This window comes from Lissotriton vulgaris, chromosome 7 (assembly GCF_964263255.1).
Source record: "Lissotriton vulgaris chromosome 7, aLisVul1.2, whole genome shotgun sequence".
Classification (NCBI taxonomy): Eukaryota; Metazoa; Chordata; class Amphibia; order Caudata; family Salamandridae; genus Lissotriton; species Lissotriton vulgaris.
This window is the reverse complement of record NC_141695.1, coordinates 443,655,155-443,682,375: the sequence shown is the minus strand read 5'-3', so window position 1 is coordinate 443,682,375 and position 27,221 is coordinate 443,655,155.

The following is a 27,221-nucleotide window of genomic DNA, read 5'->3' as shown; positions in this document are numbered from 1 at the left end:
ATTCATAAGGAAGACATACTCATATAAAACAGGAACACACACACACAATGACTGGCTCCGGGCCAATGGTTGTAGAAAAATATTACTTTAGTTACTTTTATTTCTAGGAATCAAGTTGAACTCAGTTACAGGTATGTAAACTTTTATGCAATACTTTCAAATTACTGGCAATAGATTTGCATCAAAAACCACTTTGCATGTACATAAAATGCTTTTCAATATAGTAAAAGATACTTTGTATTCAGGATCAATGCAGTGAATGGCCAAAGCAATCCTATGGGCAAAGACAGCTAAGTAACTTAGAGGCAAGTAAGCAGGTTTGGGTTTCAGTCTCCAGGGGATTTGGTCAACACTGGGAAATGGTCGGACCAAGGTAGGTACTGCACCACCAGCGGCACTGGGGTGGCTGGGTGCAGAGGTCAATGAGCCCAATGTTATCCTTTGGAGGCTGGGGGCACCTAGAAGAGGCACCTGTTACAGGTAAATATTTGCGGTCCAAGGATACAGGCCAGGGAGGTTAAGATCAACACTGGAAGGGCCACAAAAGAGCACAGAGACTGCACCACAAGCGGCACAGAGGCGGTCAGATGCAGAGTACAAAGGAGGTGTTGGGCCCTGTTGAAATCAATGGAGATACTCAGTTGGAGAAAACTACTGCAGGCTCGGTTCCCAAGGCTGGCTGAAGGACTTTCACAACAGGAGAGGTAAGTTGGATAGTGGGGGGAGACAGGGACACCATGGGTTGGGCAAGCCAAGACCAGAGGGCTGCAGAGGTGTCTTTTGGCATTGGGTTTTCTCATCAGATCAGTTGGGGGAACCCTTCAGGTTGAGGCTGCAGGCGTCGAGATGAAGGTCAGGAGAGGTCTTCCAATGCTAGATCCCAGGTCAGGATTGCCAGAAAGACTTTGCTGGGCCGTTGAGCCACCTGGACTCGGCCATGGGCATCGGGTGCAGAGTTGTGCAAGTTTCTCAGATCTGGCTGGATCCGGAGTCTTTGTGTTGGTTTCTTGGCTGGACAAATCCAGTGTCCACAGGAGACAAGAGTCTTTGTTGAAGACAGCACAGGTCCCCAGGGTTCGTGGAGGTTGCTGGCTGCGAGCAACTCCATTTTTTTGGAGCAGGGTCGCTGGAGGAGGAGACAGGCCGGTAGGGCTGGTGCCAAGTCAGGCATTTTCTTCTTCTCCACTGCTGCATAGCTCTTTAGTCCTTCTTCCTCGTGAAAGCAGCGATGCGTCACTTCTCAGTGCGCACTCCTTGCGAAATTCCTGATGCGTCATATTTAATGTATGACGCATCATGTCGCAAGGAGTTACAGATACGTCAGTATTTCTGACGTATCTGTAAGCGCAAAAGTGACGCATTGCTGGAGTGTGTCACAAAAGTGACGCAACTCCAGCAATGCGTCCTTTCACATGGGGCAAGCCCCATGTGAAAGGGCCTGCGTCAGTCTTACGCCTGCTGTGAGGCAGGCACAATATTTTGACGTAACGGCGTCCTAAAAGTGACGCAGTGAAATCTCATAGATTTCACTGCATCACTTATACGACCCTTCCTTGCGTCAATACGCCCCCCCTTGCATACATTATACCTGCCGCAGGTATAATGTGGCGCAGGGGTTTACAAAGCAACGCTTCTACCTAGATGCGCCACTTTGTAAATATGGCGCAATAAGGCGCATTTTTTACGCCACTGGTGCATCACAAAAAGTGACGCACTGGCGGCGTAAAAGTGACGCACAGCCTCATAAATGAGGCCCACTGTATCTCCTTTTGGGAAATCCATAACAAACTCAGGTGCCCAATCTTTTTCTGCTAAAAGAATGTCGTATCCAAAGGACAGGTTCTCCCAAAAGAGACCTTTAACTTTCCAGGGTATGTCCCCTCATGTTGAGCGTTATTTCGTATAACTGGTGTGGGACATTTGCCAGAGTATAAGGTGTTTCCACTGTGATATGTTCATTGAACATCACTGTCACCAGAAGTTCCATCAGGGTCTGGCGAGGTATTGTTATTTCTGCTGCCTTATCTAGCATCATCAGAGCCCATTCCCCATTCATAAGCTGAGGCCTCAGTAGCCATGGCATTTCTTATATTAAGGCCTGCTACCTTCTTCTTTTTAAATTGAGGTTTTGATTTTGGTTTATCTTCCTTTCTGATAATAAAGTCTGAACTGTGATGCGTGTCTCGCGACTGTTCACTCTTCTGATCTGTGTTCTGACCGTCCTTCCCTCTCGGAGGTTTTTTATGAACCCTGAAAGGAACGAGAGGAACGTGTATCAGTATCGTGATACCTGTCAGGTTCTTTAGTGTTATCATGATTTCAAAGGTTATACCTCTTTTCGGAGGGCTCCTGCTGAGAAGACCTACCCCTTGATTGTGATCTATTCTCTCTATTTTTTTTATTTTTATTATTCCATTTCTTCTTAGAAGAATCAGGTGCTTGCTTGGTGTTATCCTTTTCAGGACTACCAATTACTTGTGGTTTCATCGCCCTAGCTCCCAAATTATCTCTACCTAATTCGGCATATGTATCTTCGATAAGTTTTGGTAATTCTTGCTCCTGTTGTGCAGGAGTACATTCCCTCAAGCATTGGTGTATAGCCATCGCTGCCCTTATGTTTGCTAACATAATTGTAGATACCTGAGAAAAAGTACCTAATAATGTCATCCCCAAGTTCAGAGCAGGTTCTGCTCCATACTCATTCTGTATTTGTCTTAATACTTCTGGTATCACTGCTATTGAAGGGATACCACGAGTTCTGGTATGGAGGGCAACGGTAACTGTACCCCAAGTGGTACAATCCTCTATCGGGGAGTAATCCCCATTGGCAAGCAGATTGTCAGTATTCTGTGTTTTTCTTGTGGAAACACTTCCTCTAAATGGGCTACTTTCTGTGCTAACAAGAATGGTATTTGCTCATGTTTACTGGGCATTCTTGCCATGTCTACTTTCAGTGTTTGTGGGGTATTTTAGTTGTAGTTCCTTGTAGTTGACCTGCTGGGGTAATTTTAGTTGGTTGACGTGTAAGTGTTCTCATGACAAACTGTGTCGGGTTTCTGTAAAGTTTTATTTTTCTTTGTGAAGTGGAAGTAGGTCTGCTATTGGCAATGTGTAAACATCTGGATGCTTTGTGTAAGCCGCTAGGACAGGCCAAGTTGCTCCGTCTCTGCTGAGTGGAGTATAAAAATGAAATGTATAAGTGCGTGCATCTGCAGGTGGGAATTTAACCCATGAATAGAATATCTCCGTCCTGAACGATTTGTGTGCCTCAATCATGAATGTTACAGTCCCCCCTAATGCTGAGACTCCAAACTCTGCTAGTTTTAAACAAAGTGCATTTCTGACATTCTCTGAAATATTTATAGCACCTTCCTGCTCCTGAGCTACATTCGCAAGTGATGCTGGCAGTGTGCTCTTCGACAGACATTGTTAAAAGATTTTCAAGGAAAAGGAGATAAGGTTTTATGCCCCATGTAGGAAACAACAATCCTTTAAGCTTGAATTTACCTACAGCCAATACAAAGGATTTGGCTACTCAGCTGTGGCGAAATTTCCCCTTCCCATTCCAGACGTCTCTGGGCATATGTCAGTAGGGTTCTTCTGAGAAAGCACAATGGAACTACTAAGACTTGAACGTTAAATAAGAACCAAACCAATGTTGTCGGCACCATGTCATGTGGTTCCTACAAATCAATATAGGATCTGCGCATTTAGAAAACATAAATTAAGGGATTGGTGTCCAGACTGATTCCAGGTACCCCCAAAGGATACGTTATCCTGTAGACCAGTTAGCTCACAGTGTGGTAAATATTTGATTTACCGTCCTAATTTCTATGCAGGTAAGTACTTAATCAATAATAACTCAATCGGAAAGAAAGAGGCAGAGTCCGTGGTGTTAGAGTTCTTAGGGGTTTTATTCCTTAAAAAGGAATGGTCATGGTACCAGATCGGATATCTTGTTCCTGCCACCACTGGGGTGCAGGAAGGGATAGAGCCATATTTTATTGACAATACATAGCTTATATACTTAAATCACATTATAGAAACCAATACAGTAGGCGTAACAGCTGAGAGAAACAAGATAAAAACACACACGTGGTAGTGACACGTAATTAGAAGACGTGAACTAGGCGTGTGTGCTAGAAACGTCACAGGTAGGTGTCATAAGTGGGTGGCAACCAAAGCAGAATCTTGTAATGTCAGCAGAAATCTGAGGCCTGGATGCGCGCGCAGCTGCATGACGTGTGATTGACGTGAAGCTGGAGGGTGCAGGGGACTTGACATTTACACTAGCGGAAAGAGACAGAAGTCTGGCAGGTCAGATCAACTCGTGCCTCTATCATATCTGATATCTGATGTTTTAGGAACTATATTATCTAGACGGAAAAGGTCTCTGGGGCAGAAGCTATTCTATACTGACTGTGAGTGCGTGTATAAGCGTCTAAGTGTCTGCATGAGAAGCGAGGGGGCATGGGCCTACCATGGTAACAGAGGCTATGAATTACTTGCACGGAGACAGTGAGGCCAGGCCCTTTGCTCTGCAGCTGAGGGGATGTTTACTTAAACTAGTAGGCAGGAATGCATTTTCGAGGAGCGGAACAGATAATTCGAAGGTTGAATACAGTCTTGGCAGGCAGCAGGCTGAGCTAAGCGCCGTGAGCCGCACAGGGAGTAAGGCAGAGGTCACGGATACAGAGGCCGGCCCAGGCTGAGGCATCTCAGAGTCAGAAGGCAGAAAAGGCTTGATGGCAGAATTCAGGGCCTACTTCGCCTGGGCTGGAAAATGTGTAAAGTACACCACAAAAAGACGTTGGCATAGCATATTTAGAAACTGAATATTCAACCCGTTCATGGCGGGACTGAAAGAGGACATGTTAACTTTGGACGCAAATGTATTTGCGTCTTCATAGCTGGCACAGGAGGGAAGTTACATGCACTTTAAGCTGGTACATGGAGACGGTGGGGTACACGTTAGGGAACATTACTTGACCATAGAATTTAATTTTCCTCATTCCCTCCTTGTTCCCTACGGACCCTTCATGATATATCGATCCTCATGAATCGATCAGTCTGTTCTTGTAACACCATTTGTTCTTCTTTCTTCCTTTCACGTTTTGAGAGAAAACTGGAATGTTCAATGCACGATGTGGCACACAGTCCACAAATCGCTGGCCCACACTGTAGGCACAGGCAGCAACTGAATACTATGACAAGGGCAATGCCCAGGAAGGATAGGATCTTCCATCCCCAAGCGGTCAACGTTGTCCAGAACCAACCGGACCAAGTCCAGGTGCCTGGATTCTGATGTATCAAACCTGCAATTTTATGAAGACGTGTAATAGCTTGGTATACTGTTGGCGCGTTTTCTGGAATGAAAACACAGCAACTTGACCCGATGACCTTACAAGCTCCGCCTCTATCTGCCAAGATGACGTCAATAACAAGACGATTCTGAAGAACAACAACCCGCATGGCGGACTGCTCCTCTGTTAAGTTGCCTAGAGCGGAGGCAGTTTCATTCACTACAGCTTCAAGTGTTCTAGTTAATCGGCGTATTAGTTTGCTATTTTGGACGGGGCCTGTGAAGAAAAAGAATCCTTTATTGAAATCTGTGTATTGCTCCCATGCCGTTTCAGTATAGTCGACAATCGGGAGATCTCTTCGGAGTCTATTCTTTACTAGATTTGTATTTCTGTGATAATCAGGAGGGGCTAGAAAAACAGGGGGCAGAAGGAAGGCAATGTAACAGGTACCATCCCAATCTGGAGGTAAGCGTATGTATGCGGTATGACCACAAACAAAGTAGGAATGACGTGTAGCTCTGAATGAGGACCTACCCTCATCACTGAATTCGACCACAGTAGTACATTTACTATGACCTAAGTGTACTGAACCCTTCTTTCTGACACAAAAATGACCAGTGACTGGTAATACTGACATAGCGGGGAGAACTGGTGCAGCTTCGGATTCAATAGTAAGAATCATGAGGCTAATTGTATAATTACCTAATCCATATACTTCATTTTCTAGATCAGTTCCTATTCTAATGGGAAGTCCCTTCTTGTCAGGGTAACAGGCATTAAGCAGAACTAAGTTCAAGTTTCCCCAAACCCAGCTTCCTTTGAAAACAGCAATATCAGGATCTAAAGAATTAATTATTCTAAACCATGCACCACAGGAGCCATTGTGAGTGAACGGGTACGGAAAGAGAGGCAGAACTCCCTTGTATTTCTGATAGGGAGGGAGTCAGCCACATATCCAGCAGTTTGTAGCGTTGTTAGTCTGATGGGAGTGATGTAACATACTAATGAATGTGTTGTTGCGCAGCGCGAGTCTGTAAGATAGTTCGTGAGGCGGTAATTCACTAAAAGAATGTTCGGCAGAAATATTGTAAGCAGATTGTTCACGCTTGAAGATAGGGTAATATATGGGAAGCAATATACTGGCAACAATAATCAGAAGACTTAGAAAAAACATAATCAATAATGTAACTATACAGTGACTGCGGAGTGATTTACAATATGTACGTTTCTTGAGTTGTCTCTCTCTCTCTCTATCTCGATCTAGGGGATACATGTCAGAAACTATTTAACCGATTCACCTAGGGGAGGACTTAAACAATTAAACTGTCTGACTTGCTAGATCGAAGTTTCATTCGATACTCCTCTTGGGGAGTTTTCTCTTGTTTGGGAACTTTAAAGTCACTAGGTTCGATGCAGTCTTTGGAGGGGGTGGACGAGTCTGTTTCTGGCAACAGTTCATTACATTTTTTAATATGACTCGTGTGGATCCACCCCTTTCGGCCTTCCACCTTGATAGCGGTCCTCGTGGTAAGAAGGACGGTCTTCGGCTCTTTCCAGCGGGGCTCCAGCGGACTTTTCCTGTCGAAGTTCCTAATTAGCACCGTATCCCCGGGGCGGACATCGTGTGGCTTTACATCAGTGTTGTCAGGGAAGGCTGCGGCAACCTGTGAACGACATGATTGGAGTGCAGACATCAAGGAGGCAAGGTAATCTGTCAGCATGTTACAATCAACATCGGTTATTTTCTTAGGCATGGGCGTCCCCCACATATTCGGTGGTCTGCCAAAGACCACCTCATACGGGGATAGTCCTGATCTCGAATGGGCGACCATTCTCATATAGAACAATGCAACTGGCAGGGCGACTATCCAGTCGACCCCTTTCTCTTTACAAACTTTAGCAAGGCGTGTTTTCAGTGTCTGGTTATGCCTTTCTACAAGGCCAGCGGCTTCGGGATGTCGGACACAATGGAATCTCCACTGATATCCTAGCAGAAGGGAAACCTGTTTCATGAGCTCGGACGAGAATGGCTGTCCGTTATCTGAGTACACGACACGAGGCAAGCCGTACCGTGGGAAGAATTCTCGAACCAGCTGCCTGGCAGTGGTCGGGGCAGTGTAATCTGAAACTGGATATGCTTCGGTCCAACGGGAAAGTGCACAAACAACTACGAGGACATATTTGAATCCTCGACAACGGTCCATCTGGATATAATCCATCTGGAGGACTTCAAAAGGGTGATCGGGAGGATGAAATCCACCTTGCTCTACAGGGACGCTTTTACCTGGATTGAACTGACAACAGATCATGCAAGTACGCACTTTCTGTTTTGCTGCTGCTCGTAAGTGTTTGTTGTACCAGAGATTCTGTAAACTGTCTAACATCGCTTTCTCTCCTAGATGTGCTGGACTATGTGCTGTATTTATTATAACTTGAACCATAGAGTCGGGGAGAAACCATGTAGATTTTCCCTTCGTCATCCATCCTTGGTCTGTCTGGATCCCTCCTAGTTCAGTCCATTTCTTTATTTCATCTGGAGTAGCATGTGTCTGAATATCGATTACATCTAGTGTGGGATCCCTAACTGTCATACAATGTGTCGGTACTATTGTCTTTGTCACGTCAGTTGTCTGGGTATGAGTCAATGCTGTATGTTTTGCTGTCTGGTCTGCCAGGTCGTTACCCTGGGAAACAGAATCTGTAACTTTAGTATGTGCTTTACACTTCATGACGGATATGCATGAAGGCAGATGTATTGCTTCTAATAGTGCTTGAATGAGGGGACCGTGTTGGATCTTGGCACCGTGAGAGGTCAAGAAACCTCGTTCTTGCCATAACATTCCGAAGTCGTGTACGACTCCGAACGCATAACGGGAATCAGTGTATATGTTAACATTTCTGTTCTTGGCTAGTATACAGGCTCGGGTCAGAGCGATGAGCTCCGCTGCTTGAGCAGACAGTGTATCAATACGATATGTTTCTTTTACTTCAGTTTTAGTGGTCACTGCATACGCGGCCACTAATTCTCCTGTACTTGTTCTCATGCATGAACCATCCACATAAAGTGTCAGGTCTGGATTTGTCAGTGGGACATCTGTTAAGTCTCGTTGAGGCTTTGTTACTGCATTAATGATCTCTATACAATCATGCGAGGCTGGATCTGTCATACTCGAAGGTAACAATGTTGCGGGATTCAGAATGCTGCAGCGCCTGATTTCTATGTGTGGCTGGAATAGCGTCAATTCATAACCTGTCAGTCGTGCTATAGTCAAGTGCTGAGTCTGGGTTCTGTTTTTAAGAACCTCTACAGAATGTGGAACTTGAACTGTTAATGGATGTCCTAAAACAATTGAGTCGCTCTGTCTGATTGCTAAGGCTGTCGCTGCAACTGACTTTAAGCACGCAGGGAGTGCCTGGGCTACTGAATCCAATGTACTTGAAAAATAAGCGCAAGGCTTATGTGAACCTGCTTGGTCTTGAGTGAGGACAGACACCGCTGTACCATCACGTTCTGTAACAAAAAGTGTAAAAGGTTTGCTGTAACATGGTGTCGCTAGAACTGGTGCTTGGCATAAAGCTTTCTTTAATTCTTCAAAAGCCTGTGTATGTTCCTGAGTCCAAGGAAGGGCAGTCGAAGTCGCTGCCTCCTGTGTTGTCAACTGAATGAGTGGTTTAGCTAGAAATGCATACTGAGGAATCCATTGTCTGCAGTACGAGGTGAGGCCTATAAAGGCCCGCACTTCCTTTTGTGTCTGGGGTTGTGGCATATTTACAATTAACTGGATACGGTCAGGAGTGAGCTGTCTCCCCACTTTGGACAGCAAGTGACCCAAGTACACAACTTGCTGACCACAGAATTGTAGCTTCGAAGGAGACACCTTGTGTCCCTTGTCGGCCAGAAAATGTAAAACTGTCAGTGATGCTTGCTCACATTCGGGTTCACTTCGTGCGGTGATCAGCAGATCATCGACGTACTGTAGTAAGGCAGTGTTAGCTGGCATTATGATACAATCAAGTTGTCTTTTCAGTGCTTGGCTATAGATGCTGGGGCTTTCTGTGAATCCTTGAGGTGCGCGTGAAAATTTGAAACTTCGTCCATTTAAACTGAATCCGAAGAGATATTGGCTCTCTGGGTCAATAGGTACACTAAAGAAGGCGTTCTTGAGGTCAATTACAGTAAAGAACGTTGCTTCTGAATCAATAGCAGTCAATAGGGATGAGATGTCGGGAACCACAGGGTACTGTGGTACAATGCATTTATTCAGTTCTCGTAAATCAATCACCAGCCGATATACTGGCGGTGCATTGGGATCAGTACGTTTAAGAATCGGAATGATAGGGGAATTACAGATATTGGAGTCGGTCTCTACGACCACTCCTTGGGCAATGAGCTCTTCAATGATTTCCAGTAAAGCCACTACAGCATCGGGTGGTAACTTGTATTGTCTGATTCGGGGTAGAACAACACCTGGTTTGAGTGTAACACGGTATGGTGTAATGTGCATGCAGCCTACATCAGTTGGGCCTTGTGCCCACAGGTGATCCGGTACATTTTTCAATCTGACGTCAAACTCTCGTAATACATAGTGAACCTTGAAATCTCGCAAGAAAAGTCTAACTCCTTCCGGAGAACAACATATCACGGCTCCTAGAGCCTTCAGTGTCTTTATTCCTAACAAGTTTTCTGGACATGATTTCGTTAGTAACAGGTCTGTAACACGTGATAATGGACCCACAGCCAGGGGGACGGGTTTCGATACCTCATTTACAATAGGTTGTCCTGAAAAACCAAGGGAAACATTCTGTGAGCCTGAGAGGGGTGCCCCTGGGACTTCATCATGGCTGATTGTTGTGCGACTTGCCCCTGTGTCAATTAAAAACTTTCTGTCTTTTCCCAATACTTGACTGTGTACATAAGGACCCTCTTGATCTACAGGAATCTCAATAAGAGGCAAGCCAAACTCCCTCTCTAGCCTGTTTCATGTGTATCGTTGATAATCGGGGTAATCAGATTGGGCATACTGGTACATCTGTTGTGAAACTTGCTGAGTCGCGGCAATGGGCTGTGGCTGTGACTGTGGTACCGCTACTGTCTGTGCTGGATGTGGTGAAACATGCATAGGCTGTATATTCTGTGAAGTCTGTTGCTGGACCTGATCTTGTCTAGGCTGACGCGGTCTTTCTTTAGTTTTACCTGTTAATATATTGTGTTTCAGAACTGGACATTCATGTACGTAGTGACCTGGCTGTTTGCAATAGTTGCATGTCCCTTTAACGGGAGCTGCTGTATTCTGGGTCTGGGTCGTACCTTTTTTCTGGCCGACGGCTGGAACCGACTGGGCCACTAACATTTTCATTTTCGTGTCTTTCATGTGTCTCTGTTCATGATCCTGTTCTTCTCTAATTCTGTTCTGGTGATACTGTAACATTTGTAACATCTGGGATGGCGTATTTGCTTGCCATGTGCTTTCAACTTTGTATACACGGTTCTTAACTGATGTCAAGGAATTCTCTACTAATTTCGTTACAAAAAGATGCGGGTACGACTCGCTACCTGGTTTTAGGCCACTATTAATAATGAAACATTTCTCGAATCTTGAATAGAAGTCACTAGTATCTTCATCGTGTTTCTGTTTACAGGCTGAGATTGCGTCCCAGTCTTCCTTTTTAGTTGTCAGTAATCTTGGTAGAACCTGTACTATCAAACCTGGTAATGCTTTAGCTTTCTCCCCAAGGCCTAGCCCTGGGGTACGAAGTTTTTCCTCGTCTTCTATTTCTGTCCATATAATCTTTTTGTCTCCCACCTCCCATTCTCTTTCCTTGAGTTTCTCGTAGATGCCTGTTGGCAGCAATACCTTTAACAATTTCATAACATCAGTATATGTGTAATCTCCCATCAGTAACATGTCTTTAAGTTCTCTATGAAAACCTGCAGGGTCTTTATCATGACAGGGTAATAGTTTCTTCATCTCCAATAGTTCTAACTTGGTCAGAGGTGCGTATACATACACACGTTTCAAGGTATTATCGGTACCCATAACTGGATGTACTTCTCGTAATGGGTTCTGTCTTTCAAGACGCTCCATATGATACATTTTTCTTTCTGGGGGCGGAGCGGAAACACATTGTGGGCCTAAGAAAGTGTTATATCTGTGCCGTTGTTCTAGAATTATTTGTATTAACTTGGTACTTAGGCCTCTCCATCTATCCATGAGTAGTGCTTCTAATGTATCATGTAAGGAACCTGGATCAGAATGTTGATTTCTGTATAACGTGAGGAGGTGCTGAATCATATATGTACCTGCTAATTTCTGCTCGTCTGGGGAAAGGTTCAGAAATGTCTGCGCTACTGTGTCATCATTGTATATATTAGGATTGTCAGCCCATAGTACTGCTGACCGGGCTAGTTCTTGTTCATCCATAGAATTGAGTACATGGTACCCCATTCGTTCTCGAAGCATTTTATCAGTGTCTTGAAACTGATGTTCAGGAGAATTCTGTTTTGATATGCCAGAGAGAAAAACTCTCTTGCTTTCCGGGCGAATGCCTTTCCTAAGGTAAGTTCCCCTACCTACATACGCTATCGTATCTGTAGTCTTTTCTCGTTCTTCAGGTCCTTCCTCCTCTTCAGAGGAGGCATTTTCTTTTTCTTTTTCGTGCATTTCTATGACTGTTTTTCTTATTTTCTTGTACATACTAGCTATACAATTCACTTTATCATGTTTTCCTTCGGATATATTTTGGCCCCACTTGTTTAGGGCTTCCATTTCATCCTGGTCTGTCTCTGGCCTGTCTCGGTCTCTTATTAAGCAATTTATGAAAAAACGTAGTATATATGCTTGAGTGTCAACTTTCTGATGTGCCAGGGCCTCCTTAATACTTTCAGGATTTTCCCCAGTCTGGACAAAATGATATATTCTATCTAGGTGATCAGTCATCCCTGAGAATAACACTAGGTAATCTGTAGCTTGTCGTAAGCGTAGTGATGCTATCAACATCCTATCTTCTTTACCGGGTACTGGATCGTATCTGCAAACTGGAAGCTGTTCTTTAAGTATGTCGAGACGGGGTGATTGGAGTGTAGGGTGCTTCTGCATGTCCCTAAGGTGTAATCTGTGTGTTGCTGGCGGGGTCTGGTAACCCCCGGTCGCACCTCCCGAGGCAGAGGCTTGGGCATTATCCCTCTGTGGAGTCTGTATATGTACTTGAACTTGTCTCTTAGTAGGATCAGGCAGAAACGGATTTGGTATCTTAACCTTAGGTGTGGGAAGTGGTGGGGGTGGAGGGACGACAGGCTGTCGGACGGGGGAACTTTGTTGCGGTAATGGCGGGATATGGTCTGGAGGCGGGTTGCCACCTCCGTCCCCGTCACCGTCAGTAGGCGGGGCGTGTGAATTTGTGTAAGCGGGTGCTACATCATCTAGATAGGAGTTCAGAAATATGTCTTTAGTGGTCCTGTGAGTTACTTTAGTTGGAACCAATGGTGGCGGCAGATCTTTCGGTATTTCTGAAGTGGCTTCAGGCGAACCCTCGGCCACTAAGTACATGCCATTTACAAGATTGTTTCGTGCGCGGTCTACTTGTTCTGCTTTTACTCGAATCCCTTCAATAACTAATTCATTTTCTCGGACTTTATCCGGCGCCTCTCTAAGTCTGTCTTCTCTACGGAGTTCTTTTTCGGCACGTTTATGTGATTCTTTACGCCACAGTTCTATGGCATCTTTCTGGGATTGTCTGGCTTTCTTTCTCCATAGAGCTTCTTCTACTTTCAGGATGCACTCAGCATCCCACGTTCCTGTAACGGGCCACCTGTGTCTTTCTTCTAGGTGCTTAGTATAATCGGCCCATAAATCTAGATACAATATGGCGTCTATGCCATGTTTATGGTACATGAAATTTCCAGGCGTGTCCCTAGGGGGGATAGGAATTTCTTCCTCTAGTATCCCTTTCCTAGTTCATATCTGCTTTAACTTATTGAAAAACGGCATCTTGTTTACTTAGTACTGAATGCTCAATCCTTACTACTTAACTCTGAACACAGCTAGTTACACAAGAACACAATAATGCACATTAAAAACAGTCACTCATACCACGACATTAATCACATGAAAGACGTTTGAGACATATATGACTACCCCCCTATACTGGATGTACTGCTAAACAGTACAGATACACTGCTAAGAACAGTGCAAGAACTGGAATACCGGATATACTGCTAAACAGTACAGATACACTGTCTAAAACAGTGCAGACCGTGTTTGTGTACCCAAACCCGTCTTTACCGGATACATAATAATGCACCCGTCTAGATACGTCCCAGCAATGGTACTCACCGGGAAGCACGGAAACAGAAGGCCTCGGAAAACTCGACTGGACTGGACCGGACTCGACTCGACTCGACACGTGGATACTTCGGAAACTGGTGGGCCTCTTGACACCTCGGACCTTGCTTCTTTCGGCTAGGCTCTGGTCGGGATCCGCCGCACTCCTCACCGCCTCGTCTGAGTGCTGATCGCAGTCTTCGTCACCTCCGTGGGCCAGAGGGAGATACAGGAAATCCTGCCAGTACGCGTAGTTCCGTCTAACTGATGGCAGGGGACAGAGCTTGCAACGCACCAACCGGCGCGTGGGGTGGGGGAGGGGTCCCTATTCGGGCGCCAAAATAATGTGGTAAATATTTGATTTACCGTCCTAATTTCTATGCAGGTAAGTTCTTAATCAATAATAACTCAATCGGAAAGAAAGAGGCAGAGTCCGTGGTGTTAGAGTTCTTAGGGGTTTTATTCCTTAAAAAGGAATGGTCATGGTACCAGATCGGATATCTTGTTCCTGCCACCACTGGGGTGCAGGAAGGGATAGAGCCATATTTTATTGACAATACATAGCTTATATACTTAAATCACATTATAGAAACCAATACAGTAGGCGTAACAGCTGAGAGAAACAAGATAAAAACACACACGTGGTAGTGACACGTAATTAGAAGACGTGAACTAGGCGTGTGTGCTAGAAACGTCACAGGTAGGTGTCATAAGTGGGTGGCAACCAAAGCAGAATCTTGTAATGTCAGCAGAAATCTGAGGCCTGGATGCGCGCGCAGCTGCATGACGTGTGATTGACGTGAAGCGGGAGGGTGCAGGGGACTTGACATTTACACTAGCGGAAAGAGACAGAAGTCTGGCAGGTCAGATCAACTCGTGCCTCTATCCTATCTGATATCTGATGTTTTAGGAACTATATTATCTAGACGGAAAAGGTCTCTGGGGCAGAAGCTATTCTATACTGACTGTGAGTGCGTGTATAAGCGTCTAAGTGTCTGCATGAGAAGCGAGGGGGCATGGGCCTACCATGGTAACAGAGGCTATGAATTACTTGCACGGAGACAGTGAGGCCGGGCCCTTTGCTCTGCAGCTGAGGGGATGTTTACTTAAACTAGTAGGCAGGAATGCATTTTCGAGGAGCGGAACAGATAATTTGAAGGTTGAATACAGTCTTGGCAGGCAGCAGGCTGAGCTAAGCGCCGTGAGCCGCACAGGGAGTAAGGCAGAGGTCACGGATACAGAGGCCGGCCCAGGCTGAGGCATCTCAGAGTCAGAAGGCAGAAAAGGCTTGATGGCAGAATTCAGGGCCTACTTCGCCTGGGCTGGAAAATGTGTAAAGTACACCACAAAAAGACGTTGGCATAGCATATTTAGAAACTGAATATTCAACCCGTTCATGGCGGGACTGAAAGAGGACATGTTAACTTTGGACGCAAATGTATTTGCGTCTTCATAACTGGCACAGGAGGGAAGTTACATGCACTTTAAGCTGGTACATGGAGACGGTGGGGTACACGTTAGGGAACATTACTTGACCATAGAATGAACCCCTCTCACCAAGGAGTGAATAGGTTCTGGCAACTATTGAACATGACAACCCTGACCTGTTAAGGATCGCTCAGTCACTCGTGCTTACTTTGTATCAGAAAGCTATACAGAAGAAACGGTGGTGGGTAGAGTAAAGAAAAGGTAGAATTCTACCATAGTGCTTAAACAAGGTGTATAGATACATAACAGTACTAATGCGTACTCCTATGATTCAAACCCTAACTAGATGTACCTAAATGTACCTAGCATGTACGTAGGTGTATAGCTGAGAATCCCCTTAGGATAGAGCCAAACCCATTACCAGATGTGGGAGAGTGAAGGACCCCATCTTGGTCTCAAGATGGACAACCCGCAAGGGATGTCAGATCACTGTGTGCTGGAGGGTCTGCATGCAGGGACCTAAGCGCCTCGTGTCAGCATGGCAGCATGAAACTATTTCTCCACTAGTTTGCCAAGTAAAGACGTAGTACTTATATACACAAAAGGTATCTTCAGGGGCTCCACCTAGAAGTGTACTGTGGGCATGTCGGGCACGAATGACGACAGAGGTGACCCTTATACAGAGTTATTATTGAGAAGATGGAAATCCTGCTTTGATACTGGGAATCCTCAGGCATAATACATGAGGCGAGGTTTTGGAGAAAATCACAGGACAGTCATACAGCACCTAACTAGGTAAAAGGTCAGCGTCAAAACCCGTTATCTAGAACAATGGCAGGACAGATGTAGGTAAAAAGTTGCGTAACTACTTAGGCCTATATTGGGGTACATTGGGATTCATAACACCACATGTATTTCAGGTATGCAGACATGAAGTTGGCACCTTTGTCTGACACCTCCTCGTTAGGAACCCCTACCCTGGTAAAGATACCAATGAGGGCATTAGCTACTGCAGGGGCCATAGTAGTCCTAAGGAGAATTGCCTCAGGATACCTGGTAGCATGATCCACTTCTACCAGTATAGATGTATTTCCTGACGCTGTGGGTGGCTCAAGTGGACCCACTATGTCCACACCAACCCTCTCAAAGGGAACCCCATCCACTTGTAGTGGGATTAAGGGGGCCTTTGGGTATCCACCTGTTTTGCCACTTTCCTCACAGGTAAAATAGGAGCTGACAAACTCCTTTACTTTCTGGGACATCTGGGGCCAGTAGAAATGACTGGTTTTAGTCTGGCCAGGATACCCGGCTAGGGAATGTCATGGACCAATGTGAGTAGGAAAGCTGTATACAGCTGAGGCAATACCACTCTGCTAGTGGCACCAGGTTTGGGGTCACTTGCCTCAGTACCTCCTCCCAATAGGTCCTTAGGGAGCCACTGACATATCCCTTTTTCTGTGCAGGAGCTTGCTGTCGCAGGCACTCAAGAGTGGGACAGGCCCGCTGTCCTAGGCACAGCTGCTCCCTAGAAGGGTCCCCCTGGGCCCAGGAGTTCAACCTGGTAGCTCATGGTAGCGTCCAAGTTCCATGGGCTCACTTCCCTCTTGGGTTGATAAGTCCTCTCCCTGCTGTTCAAAAGCTGGTCCCCCAGTCTTCTTGCCTTTCCCTTTAGAAGGTTGAGCCATCTTTTGAGGCTCCAATACTTCTTTTTCACCTTGTGCTTTGTGCTCTGGTCTTTAAACATACTATATCAGAGATGTGCAGTATCTCTGCACAGCTTTTCGGCTCTAACTCAGCCCATGCTGAGGCCTCCAGGTCATTTTAAAGCAGACATGCAGCTGGAAGCTTTGGAGAGATCACTACCCATTCAGGCCAGTAAACCCTCAACCACCCCACCCTCCAGTTTAATGTCACTATGACCATGGAATGGTCTGTAGTGACTCTGTAAGAATTGGTGACTGGATAGGTTTTTCCAGTCAGGTATTGTCCTGTAATCAAATGTGAGGGCAGAGAAAATAATAAATATCTCCTGCAGAGAGAAAATGCTTGGATTTTTAAATTGCACTCTTGAAACCCTTCAGGCTTAATGATCGTTTTGAATTTTCATGTTATCTTTAATGACACCTGTTTAGATTATTGATGCTAGCTCTCTTTTGTGCTGTGTGTCGATTAAATTGTATCACTACTCGTTGAGAATTGTTACCCATTAGAACCCTATGATCACTTTGTGTCACTTTTTCGTAACGTTTTTCACTTGCATGTTGTTTTACTTCGCCTCGTTCAATATGGTTGCCACCTGTCACTCTGTTAGTTAGCGCTCTATGCTTTCTGCGAGTACGACCCTTACGTTAGTCTGTTTTTGATTTTGGCGGCGCGTGTTCTTTATTGACACGCTCACCGCTCTAGCAACAAACGTCCCTGTTAGACTCGACCGCCGTGAGCGCTTCATTCAACTTTTACAGAACAACGTACAGCATTATGAGTAAGTCGGCAATGTGCCGCGTACTTGTTTGTTATCATGTAGGATTTACATTCCTGCAGCATTGCGATTTTAATCGGAGTCATGTATTTTTTCAGTTAGATCGCGAAGCTCGTCACAATCATGTAAGTTTACGAGACGTTTAAGCTCTAAACTCTCGTTTTTTTCATTTTTTGCATGCCATCGCCATTTCTATGCACCACTGAGCACGCGTGATATCACTGCACTTCACAGCACGCTGTGTGAATATACATGTAGTTGAAATGATGACTGAATAGTGGGTGCATTTTCTATATGTTTATGCTATATTCTTTTGTTATAGAGCTCCCGGATGAAGGGCCAAGCTGCCCGAAATGCATTGGAGCATTTTTGACTTGTTTATAAACGGAATTACCTATGGAATGAATATGGATTCTAACAAGAAATGTTCTTTTGAATAAAGTTGGAAGAATTGAAATAAAAAAAACCTCATAATCAATTTTGAAATATTGGTTTGAACAGAAAACTGGACTAGGAGTCTGTTTATCTACAGAACCTAAGGTGTGCCCTAATCAGGGATGCATCCAGATTTTGTTGGTTGCACATTTTGGATTATATTACACTGACGTGTAATGGACGGACACGCCACCTGAAGGAGCACCCAACCTGTATATATAGTTTTGCTTAGAACTTAAGTATTTTTTAGATTAACTGTTAGCTGTGCACCCACCAAATTATTGATTGTCCTGGGGATACCATTGTGTATTTCACCAGAGTGACACTGGCACCTGTATCCCTCAGTGCTTCTACTCTAGTCCCATTAACCAAGGAGTACTGTAGGTCTATCTTTAAGTTAGGGGGGCTGACAACTAAAGTGGCCAAATCAACCCTCTACTTCAGAGACTAGAACAGCTTCACTGTGTACCCTGATTTGCTCTGGGGACACTGTTGACCCCATCTGGAGCTTTGCCATGCCAGTGTTTACTAGAAGTCGGCTAGAGCTAGTCTTGTTAGGACAGGCAGTGTCTCCAGCTTGGTGCCCAACCTACTTACAGGTGCGACACCAAGCCATTAGGGGATCATAATTTTTACCCTTCTACTCACCAGTGGGCTGGAAAGACTTCGGGCCTACCCTCCTGAGCAGGTTTTCTGGGGGCCTTTAGAAGACTCTTGCTTTTTATCTTTGGGGGCACACCACTTTTCCCCTCTGGATGTTTTATAATACCTTTTTTTGATCACCCACATTGGAAGTTTTGGTAACCCTAATCAAGACCCAATGGTCTGCCTTCTTCCCAATTCTTGGGGAGAAATTAAACCTAGGTCCACCAGGTACTGATGCAAATTTTCAATTGTGCAATTACTAAAGATGAAATTGCTCTCTAGACTCAAATTTGAATGTGAAAACAAATATTTGTAATGATTAAATCATCAAAGGGAGGGATTTGAGGAAAATTGCTTTAAAAATAAAAAAAACACAACTCACACCCCTTGGTAGTAAAGCACTTTCCAAAATGTTCTAAACAGTGTAAAAACGTTTTCACATATAAAATGACACACAGAAAATTGTGCCTGTTTTATTACATTAAAGACTCATATTCAAATGTATTATTAATTTAGTAAATTATTCCTAAACTAAAAGTATGTAGGGAAAATGTGAAGTATTTAAACATATGCAAACTAATATAGAAAGACATTTTTGTACTAATCTATCATTTTTAAATGTGATTCTTTAGTAGGGCCTAAAGGCTTTCCTTGCAAATCTTGCTTATAACTTAATACATGGTATTTAGAACATTTTGTCTAGTACCAGCATCTTGATTGAGAATGTGCTGACCTCAAATACCTGTTTCTTAGCTTCCCCACATCATTATTAGGTCACTTTAATGGTGAGAACTTTCCTCCATGTAACAAAGTCTTGAAACAATGTTTGCACTATATTGACAAAAATGTTTACTGTGGAAATTGAGTGGAGAAATGGAGTGAGACCTCCGACCCTAGGTCTAGGTCCATCCTCTCCCCGCAGCTCTTGCCTCCAGACCCCGACCTTCTCCTTGGGAGGTTCGAGGCTGCTGCCCACTCGTGCACCTGCTGCGCACTAAAACAGGGACCAGACTGCCTGCATCCACCTAAACCTTTCTCAGCCGTTTTTTTCTTAATTGTTTCCCTGTTCTGCCAATGTTATTGTGCCCATCTGTGTCTTGCTCTAATTCCATCACTGTTTTTAATTCCTCGTGCCTGTCTGTTCCTTTCGCCTTTTGCCGCTGCTGCCCCTCCTCCCCGGAATTCTCCCACGGAATTCCCCCGCTCCCGTCTCCCAGCCTCTCCTCCCTCCCACCTCCTCTACCTAATGGCGGCCGCTGCGTGGTCACACAGCGGAAGCGCGCAGCGGGCGCGCCACTGGCAGGCCAATCGCAAGCCTGTCTGCGCCCGTTCGTGACCCGACCGCGGCCAGCACCAGGAACCCTGGACCTCCCACTACCCATTGCTACAACATCACCACCTTCCTCGCACTCAACCCTGGAAGACTTAGAGAATGCCAACAAGCCTTGCCAAAAACGACCCACGGCCAGTTCTCGTGCCTCCTCTGCTGCCAGACCTTCACCGCCACGCTGGTCTCCAACACCGCCAACACCAGCACTGGCGACACCCTGAAATGCATCCACCTCAACATACGCTCCGTACCCAAACACACCATGGAAATCTGGAACCTACTCGACTCTCGCTCGACCGACATCACCTTCTTCACAGAGAACTGGACCAACGCACCATCTACCCCCGACATCAGCACCGCCATTCCAGACGGATACAAGATCCAGAGGAAAGACTGCCCCAAACACCCAGGAGGGGACCTCACCATTGCCCACAAGAGCACCCTCCACCTCACCTCCTCCAGCGAAACCTTCCCCTTCGCCGAACACCTGCACTTCCAGATACAGACCCCCTTCGCCCGAACATCCTTCGCCACCACCATCACCAACTTCATCACACCCCACGCCATCGCCTAAACAAACTACATACTCATTGGAGACCTGAACTTCCACCTCGACAACCCCAGCAACCCCATCTCCACTATCCTTCGTGACAACCTCGCCAGCATCGGACTTAAACAACTCGTCAACACATCGAACCCACAGAACAGGACACACCCTCGACCCAATCTTCACGGCAGGAAACAGCGGCCAATTCAGCCACACAACGCAGCCTCCATGGACCGACCATCACTGCGTACACTTCGCCATCAGCAAACCCAAGGCACCCAAATCAGCCCCACACCCACCACGAAGGAACTTGAGCAAGGTTACCGACGAGCAACTTAACTCGCCCTTACTCTAGACAACCACATTTGGGCACCCAACACAAACAATGCCAACGACGCAGCCAGAGAACTCCATACCTGGATCTCCAACTGCGCAGACGAGCTTGCCCCGCTACGCAACCACGAAAGACAACGCCCCAGGAAAGCCGCCTGGTTCACCACTGCTCTCCAAGAAGCCAGACGCACCTGTAGATGCCTGGAGAAGAACTGGAGAAAAACCAAGACAACCGAAAACCACACCACCTACAAGGACGCCATAACGGACTACCACAACCAGATCAGAGCCACCAAAAGGAACATCACCCACAACATAATCCTTCCCAACTCCACCAACTCCTAGAAACTTTTTAGTGCCATTAAACAATTCACCAACCCACACAGCAAAGCCACAGACATCACCTCATCCCAAGACCTCTGCGACAAGCTTGAAACCTTGTTTTTATTCCTCTGTGCCTGTACTTGCTTTCTTGCCCAGACTTGTTTTTATTCCTCTCTGCCTGTACTTGCTTTCTTGCCCAGACTTGTTTTTATTCCTCTGTGCCTGTACTTGTTTTCTGACCTAAACTTATTTTTCCTTCCTGTGCCAGTTCTCCGTGGCCCCCGGTTTTCCCTCCCCTGTGGCCCGCCCCCCTGCAATCCCATTCGCAGCTCTGCTCCCGCCTCCCAGCTGCTCCTCCCTCCCACATCCCCTCATATGGAGGACGTGCAGCCGCCGTGGAGCGGACGGGCGCAGTGGGCGTGCCTAAGGCAAGCCCGTCTGCGCCTGTCCGTGCCTGGTCTGCGCCCAGCACCAGGACCCTTGGACCCCTCGAATGCCATGACGCCCGACACAGCTACCATGCCAAAACCCTCCACGCACTCTATACCGGACAATCACACACCTGCTTCCTGGCCGCCCGAAGCGCATCCACAGAGTTTTTCACCTGCCGGGACTGCAGCTTCACAAGCATCCGACCCACCATGCTGCCGACCAGGAAAGAACCCAACCACTTCAGATGCAGCCTTCTCAACACCCGCACCGCCCGCAAACACGCCATCGAACTCTGGGACCTACTCGACTCAACCTCCCCAGACGTCGCCTTCCTGACGGAGACCTGGCTCAACCCTGCCTCAGCACCCAACATAGCCATAGACGTCCCGGAAGGCTACAAGATCACCTGCAGGGACCGCACCAACGGAGCAGGAGGAGGAATCGCCATCGTCCACAGGAACACTCTCAGTCTCTCGACCAACACCGACGGCACCCTCAGCACCATCGAACACCTGCACTTCCAGATCCACACCGACACCAACACCACCCTCAGAGGAACCCTCATCTACAGTCCCCCCGGACCCCAACTATAGTTCAGCGACTCCATCGCTGACTACGTCAGCACACACGCCCTCGCCTTCAAGGACTATATCCTCTTCTGGGACCTGAACTTCCACTTCGAGAACAACAATAACACCAACTCCACCACCCTGATCAATAACCCAGCCAAACTCGGACTCAGACAACTCGTCACAACACCCACCCACGGCACCGGTCACACGCTTGACCCCATCTTCCCTGTAAGCCCCCACGTCTCCTTCATCCACACCACCGAACTTCACTAGACCTACCATTGCTGCATCCACTTCAACTTTAAGAAACCCACCACGCACCACGGCACCAAACAGATGCCTCGCCGCTGCTGGAGCAAAGTTACGGAAGATCAGCTGACCACCAGTCTCGCCCACAGCCCACCCGCCGACCCCACCAACCCCGACACCGCCACTCACAACCTCAGAAAGTGGATAAACGACTGCGCCAACAACCTCGCCCCGATCAAGAAACCCTCCAACAGTCACACCAACAAGAAAGCCAACTCGTTCACTGAAGACCTCTGACTAACCTGCCGAAAGCTGGAGAAGATCTGGCTTCGTGAACGAACACCAGACAGCCACGCAGTCCACAAGAACGCCACCCGCAGACACCATCACCTCATCAGATGCACCAAAAGGGCCTCCGTCAAAGACCGCTTAGCCAACAACGCGTACAACAGCAAAGAGCTCTTCAACATCATGAAGGAACTCTCCAACCCCAGCTCCAACACTAACAACGTCCCACCCTCGCAAGACCTGTGCGACTCGCTGGCCACCTTCTTCCACCAAAATATCGCAGACTTCCACGACAGCTTCAACGCCTCGACCGCATCGACAACCACTGACACCTCTGCCCCCACGACACCATCCACACCAACTGCCTGCTCTCCTGGACCAGTATCAACGACGGCGACACCATCACGATCATAAATACCATCCACTCCGGATCTCCGTCAGACCCATGCCGACACCACATGTTCAACAAAGCCAGCACAGCCATCGCACCCCATCTCCGGACAGTCATCAAAACCTCTTTCGAGAAAGCAACCTTCCCGGAGAGCTGGAAGCACGCCGAGATCAACGCCTTACTCAAGAACCCCAAGGCAGACCCCAAGGACCTCAGGAACTTCTGGGCCATCTCCCTGCTCCTGTTCCCGGCAAACGTAATCGAGAAGACCATCAACGGACAACTGACCCGCAACCTCGAGGAGAACAACATCCTGGGCCCTTCCCATTCAGGTTCCGCAGCAACCACAGCATTGTGACTGCCCACATCTCCGCCACCAATGGACCTGTCAGTCGCCTTCGACATGGTCTGCCACCACACACTATGAGCACGCATCCACAACGCTGGAATCCAAGAGAAGGCCCTGGACTGGACCACCTTCTTCGTCTCCGGCAGAACACAGAGCGTCCACCTTCCCCCCTTCTGCTCCGAACCACGCCGTCTGCGGTGTACCCCAGGGCTCATTCCTCACCCCAACTCTGTTTAACATCTAAATGGCACCGCTCGCCCACGTCGCCCGTCGGCACCACCTCAACATCATCTTCTACGTCGATGACACCCAGCTGATCCTCTCCCTCATTAAGGACCCCCACACCGCCAAAACCAACCTTCACAAATAAATGAAGGCCGTCGCTGAATGTATGAGGAATAGATGAGGAACTGAAGCTGATCTTGGACAAGACGGAGGCCCTCATCCTCGGATCCACCCCTTTGGCCTGGGACGACTCCTGGTGGCCAACCGCAATGGGAACCGCTCCAATACCCACTGACCACGCACGCAACCTAGGGGTCATCCTCGACTCACCCTCTCCATTACTAAACAGGTCAACGCTGTCTCCTCCTCCTGCTTCAACACCCTCCACATGATCCGCAGGGTCTACAAGTGGATCCCCACTGAAACAAGAAGAATGGTCACCCAGGCCCTCGTCAGCAGCTTGTTGGACTACAGAAACAGCCTCTATGCAGGAGCCTCGGCCAAACTCCTAACACGGCTTCAACGCATCCAAAACGCCTCTGCACGCCTGATCCTCGACATTCCTCGCCGCAGCCACATCACACCCCACCTGAGAGACCTGCACTGGCTCCCGGTCAACAAGAGGATAACCTTAAAGCTTCTCACCCACATACACAAGGCACTCCACAACAACGGACCAACGTACCTCAACAGACAACTCAGCTTCTACACCCCCACCCGCAAGCTCCGCTCTACCGACCTCGCCCTTCCCACAGTCCTCGCTTCCGAAGAGCGACCTCCGGCGGCAGATCGTTCTCCCACCTCGCCGCCAAGACCTGGAACACCCTCCCCATCCACCTACAGCAGACCCAAGACCTGCTGACATTCAGAAAACTCCTCAAGACCTGGCTTTTCGAGCAGTAGCAGCATTCCCCACCCCAGCGCCTTGAGACCCTCCTGGGTGAATAGTGCGCTTTACAAATGATATGATTGATTGATTGAAACCTATTTCCACCTCAAGATCAAAAACATCTACGACAACTTCATCGGAGACACTGTTATACCACAACGACCGGAGCCCTACCTGACAGCGCCTGAGCCGAGAGAGCGCTCGGAGTGTGACACATAGCGGACCAGCCAACAGCGCCAAATTCCCGCCACCAGTCGCGCCGCCGCCTCGGGACTACGTTTCCCATCAGGCTCAGCGGCGGCGCGTTCCCCGACGCGGCAAAAGCGCCGGGAGGGGCACTACAAATCCGAAAGCCCTCGGTGGAGCGGGGGGGAGACACTGTTATACCACAACGACCGGAGCCCTACCTGACAGCGCCTGAGCCGAGAGAGCGCTCGGAGTGTGACACATAGCGGACCAGCCAACAGCGCCAAATTCCCGCCACCAGTCGCGCCGCCGCCTCGGGACTACGTTTCCCATCAGGCTCAGCGGCGGCGCGTTCCCCGACGCGGCAAAAGCGCCGGGAGGGGCACTACAAATCCGAAAGCCCTCGGTGGAGCGGGGGGGAGACACTGTTATACCACAACGACCGGAGCCCTACCTGACAGCGCCTGAACCGAGAGAGCGCTCGGAGTGTGACACATAGCGGACCAGCCAACAGCGCCAAATTCCCGCCACCAGTCGCGCCGCCGCCTCGGGACTACGTTTCCCATCAGGCTCAGCGGCGGCGCGTTCCCCGACGCGGCAAAAGCGCCGGGAGGGGCACTACAAATCCGAAAGCCCTCAGCGTCGCGGGACGCGAGCGGGACGCCCGGGGCGAAGCCCGGGCAAAGGGCGGGCCCTCAAAGGCCAGATAAGGCCGGGCTGGGCCATATTCCTTTGCAGCCAGGATCATGCCTAAATCAGGATTTGAGGTTCACCTACTAGCAGAAGAGACCCCTATCCTTGGACCTCTTGATAAATTCTTCTTCAAGGCGACAGGTGAAATTGACAGAGACCTGGCCCTGGCAGAGCGTCGTATTGCATGGCGTCAATCCATAAAGCTATTAAAAAACACCACTCAACTAGCAGATCCGACTCTTACTCCCGAGCCCCTTCTACTTAACTCGACCTTAAAAAACATAGATGAAGATCTAATGAACACGGATAATGTTCCCTCAGTGTTCCGATCCTATTTTCCACCAAAAAATGGACCCTCTCTCCCATCCCCATTAAAATCCGCTAATAATACAATCTCTGCACCCCCTGATCTCATCGATTTGGTCACTCCAAATTTGCCAAAGATTGCAGAGTTCGTCCCTCCTGAAATAATCGAAATCCCTCCTTCTTTGGTCACCCAAAAGGTAACCATGTTTCAACCTTTGCCAGTTGTTTTAAAGCTAGACAAACCTTCACATCCTAAAAATCAACTCAATAAGAAACAGGTTACTATTAGATCTCCACCTAAAAAACGACGCAAAAAAGCCGCCATGAAAAGTATTGTTAAAACCCAAACATCGGCTAAAGAATTATTAACCAAAGAACTACTACAAATTGCAGAAGGAACATCCAGACCATCTAGGGAAACCTTTACCTCCTGCGTCCCACCTACGATCAAAGATTTTGTGGACGCCATGGAACATCTTGTTAAGGCTTTGCTAATACCCATACATGAGAGAGTCAAAAGAATAGCTACCCAACTTGACACTCTCTCAGAATCTCTGACTCAAAAACACCCAGCTAAGGGGGCCGTAAATGCCGTCTCAAATTTAACAGCTAGCGACAAACCTATTCATGAATCAAAACTTACAACCCCCAATGCAAAACCCACTACATCGGCTGACGGGGGAACAAATTCAAAATTAGAAAAAATGTCCAAAGCACAGAAATCTAACAAGCAACCTACGGTTTCAAATCAGCAAAAAACCCACTCCCCAGCCCCAACAAAAAAGACAGCAACCATTCATAATCCTGTTCCCCCTCCAAAAGTGTCTTCTGATACTCACTTAACACAAATTAATTCCCTCATAGCCTCATCAAAAATGGGCAAGGCACAAACCATCCCTGAAAAAATGCAGTCTGCAGTCCCACAGGAAAAACGCCCACCCAAAAGATATGTTGACTTACCCCCTGCCGCAGCACAGAACGTTATCGTTCTGACGGGAGTGCTACCATTACCTCCTACAGGAGGTTATGAAAACCATCACAGCCTAAAAAATAAGGTGATTTTTTGGCTTAGAGAAAATAGGCCCCTACCCCCTCACATAAATGGCGACATAATAATGGTCAAAAGAACCCACTGGATCGGGATCCGCCCCAAAGATATTGAAGGGGACGTAGTAATTGTTACTTTCAAAGATCCAAGGGTCATCACGCACATTATAGACTGGTTTTCGGGCTTTAATAGGGGCCCAATTTCGCCAAAACCCCTAGCCTATTTTTATCCCGAGGCGTTAATGCACCCTAAATTACACCAATCTAAACGTTACTACGATAATCCCACATCTGCGCATTACAGGAACTACAACCGAAGGAATGGAACAAGAGAACCGCCATTCTTTCCTTTGATTGATTACATGCATCTGCCGACTCCACGGCATTACCCAGAGGGGTTCCCTCAACCCCCCCCCGTTCGTTAATCCAACATGGAACTTACCTTGCCA